The following is a 3,414-nucleotide window of genomic DNA, read 5'->3' as shown; positions in this document are numbered from 1 at the left end:
GAGTAGGTGGGGCCCATGAAAATACTGATGTAATATAAATATTATATTTCTAAACTATTTACAAGTTTGCCCCCCACCCTACATTAGAGGTCAAATCTACCTCTGAGAGGTTCAACATGGATTTCTAGAATATTCTTTGACTTTTAGCACTTTTGCCATTCAATTAATATCTGAAATGTGTGGGAACAGCAGCATAAGGTCATCAAAAGAGCACTTAGCTTGGAGTTCATCTGTGGGATTTTCATTTAAGTCCGTTCACTGGGCTTTAGTTTGTTCTGAAATGGGAATAATCTTAGATCTGTTTTCTTTTAGGCTTAGCCTCCTTGCTATAGTTTGAATGAATTCCCAGTGGTAAAGAAACTAGTTCTTTCCAGTATGTCTTTGGGGCAATATCACTCTAAGAGACAACATCAGAACTATCACCCCCACGCCCACTCCAGCTTGCTCAGAGATTTTTCATTATCCACACCTCCCTTTACAGTTACATACTGGTAACTTCTAACTTTCTGGGAAATAAAATATAACTTCTCTGTTCCAAAAGTTGAAGGACCACTTCCCTTAACAACAAAGCCTACAGGGAAGGAATGTCGATACCTAAGTATAAATCAGCCCTATCCCTCATTTCTCATGCTACTTCTAAAAAAAAAAACAGGTTTATTCTAACCTTTAGTGAGGATGGTTTAAACTAAGAATTGCCTACAATGGCAATTAATATTTATTAAACAATACTTTGATCTTCACAATAAACCTAGAAGTACCCCATTTACTATATGGGTATTCTCAGACACAGAGAAGTTAACTCATTTTTCTAAGGTCATATAACTCATGTTAACAGAGTTAAGATTTGAGCCCAGTTTCCTTAGAGCAGAGACTTAACCATACTTGATTCTAACTCATAGAAATATCTTCTACTCTTCAGTCTGCTATTCCAGGCCAGGGCTGACTCTGGCCTAGATGTAAATCAGGTCTTCAAATTTTTTTTCAGCACCTTTTCCCCACCTCAGGCATCCATTTCTTTCCCACTCTCCATTAAGTGTTTTTTTCTAGAATAAAATCAGTCAAGAAATGTAAGTCACTACCTTGCCTTAGGTCATGTTTGCCTTAGGAACACCTTGCTCTTGATAATGAGGATGGCTTCAGAAGGTGAGTAGTACTTATATCCAAATATAACAAGTTGGATACATTAAACATCTACAGCTTTATATATGTCAATCATATCCCAATAAAGCAGTTTTAAAAATACCTTGCTTTATTTTGCAGCCTGACACTTGCTCAAATAGCTGCCATTAGACATCTGTGAGCAAATGTAGAAGGGAGAATGAGATAGAAATGTGTAGGCCAAGCAGAGGATTTTTCTGAAAGCCTCAGAAAGCACACCATACAGAATTTCTGACTCCACTCATGTTCTCTTGCCCAAAGGTAGCTGGTTTTTTTCCTTAATAAAGAACGGAAATTGCATCCAAGCCTGTTTAATTCAGCTTCATTATTAACGTAGGACTCTAAAGTATACCCAGAAGCAGATAAATAAAAGATGATTGACCTCCTTGAGCACACATATCACTACCTCACTGGAGAGATGGAGCACACATACTAAGAGAGGAAACAACCAAGTAAAATGCTGTTTAGTTAAAGAATTAAAAGCAATACTCAGTTATATAATGTGCCAAAGTGACTAATTAAGGCAATAGCTGCTATCAGAGATTTAGGCACCCGGGGCACCTGGGTGGTTCAGTCAGTTGAGTGTCTAACTTCAGCTCAGGTCATGATCTCACAGTTTGTGGGTTCAAGCCCCACGTTGGGCTCTGTGCTGACAGCTCAGAGCCTGGAGCCTACTTAGGATTCTGTGTCCCCCTCTCTCTCTGACCCTCCCCCACTCTCCCTCTCTCTCTCTCAAAAATAAACATTATTTTTTTTAAAAAAGAAAAAAATATTTAGACGTTGGAAAAATAGGTTTATTCTATAGAATTTGGAAAGATTTCCAGAAAGAGGAATGACTTGATATAAGCATTAAAGGATATAAAGAGAAAATAGAAACATTAAAGTTGGAGAAATAAAAACAATAGTGCAGAAGTTAGTACAAAAACCTCATCAGGTTGAAACAAAGCATCTATAGTTCTTCCTCTCCCCTCTCTGCCTGTTCAGTTACTCCATGAACATTCACTGAGCTTCTATTTTGTGCTATTTGACACCACTGTATGAAGGCCCTTCATTCTGAGAGTTTATATTCTAGTGGGAAGATAGACACATAAGCAAATGGAGGAATACAAATTCGGATTGTGATAAATGCTGTGGGGGAAAAAATGGCACAATGGGATACAGAGTTACCAAGGAAAACTCTTATGAATTGAATTGTGTCCCTGAAGAATTTATATATAGAAGTCCTAGCCCCTAGTGTGACAGAATGTGATTGTATTTAGAGATAGACTATTTAAAGAGGTGGTTAAAAATGAGGTCACCAGGGCAGGCCCTAATCCACTATGACTGGTGTCCCTATAAGAAGAGGAAATCTGGACACAGACACACAGAGAGAAGACCATGTGAACACAAAGGGAGAAGACACCCATCTATAAGCCAAAGAGGGAGGCCTCAGAAGAAACCAACCTTGCCAGCACCTTGATCTCAGACTTCTAGCTTCCATGAGTTTGAGAAAATAAATTTCTGTTGTTTAAGCTACGCAGTCTGCGGCTTTTCATTACCGCAGTCCTAGCAAACAGAAGCCTACTTCAGTTTCTACAGTCAAGGAGGACTTCTCTCAGCAGGTAACAGGTACTATCTGGGCCGAAACCCAAAGAACATTGTCCCCAACAGAGAAAAGGACATGTATAAGGCACATGAAACAGAAATATCAAATGACAGAAAGAAAGCCAATATAACTGTGGCACAGTGAATGTGAGTGTGTGTGATAAATACTGTCTCCTGGAGAGCACAGACATATTCTCTCCTGTTTCACAGGGATGGTATACAAGTACAAATAATAGGACCAGGAGTGGGAAGTGTGGTCCTTAGAGAAGGACTGAGGACAATTCTCCCATCTTACAAGGAGGGAAGGTAAAATATGTGTGAGCAGATACATATCAGTTTTACCGATTATTATTATTATTATTTTATTCGCTTCACGAATTTGCATGTCATCCTTGCGCAGGGGCCATGCTAATCTTCTCTGTATACCGATTATTTTTAAAATAAAATGTGAAGCAAGGTCATCAGCTGAGGTAGTTAGAAGAGAAACAATGCCACCTCAGTCAGTGAGAAAGTCAAGCTGTGAGAAGCTGGCAGGACTGACAGTTTGTGCTGGGTGCCCATTCAAGAAAGGTGGTTACAATTTTAAAGGGAGAAAGTCAACATATTAGCTTGATTTTCTCCAACAATGCTCAGCTGTGATCAGGTTCAGGGTAAGCAGAGTTGAGTTTAACC

General features: G+C 39.1%; 1 pseudogene; it reads right to left on the bottom strand.

Annotated features, from left to right (window-relative positions):
- Window positions 1–3,097: 3,097 nt before the first annotated feature.
- On the bottom strand, window positions 3,098–3,189 carry LOC113603102 (uncharacterized; annotated as a pseudogene).
- Window positions 3,190–3,414: the final 225 nt, after the last annotated feature.

This window comes from Acinonyx jubatus, chromosome A2, assembly GCF_027475565.1.
Source record: "Acinonyx jubatus isolate Ajub_Pintada_27869175 chromosome A2, VMU_Ajub_asm_v1.0, whole genome shotgun sequence".
In the NCBI taxonomy this organism is placed as follows: domain Eukaryota; kingdom Metazoa; phylum Chordata; class Mammalia; order Carnivora; family Felidae; genus Acinonyx; species Acinonyx jubatus.
The sequence above is the reverse complement of the archived record's forward strand: the minus strand, read 5'-3'. Positions and strand labels throughout refer to the sequence as shown.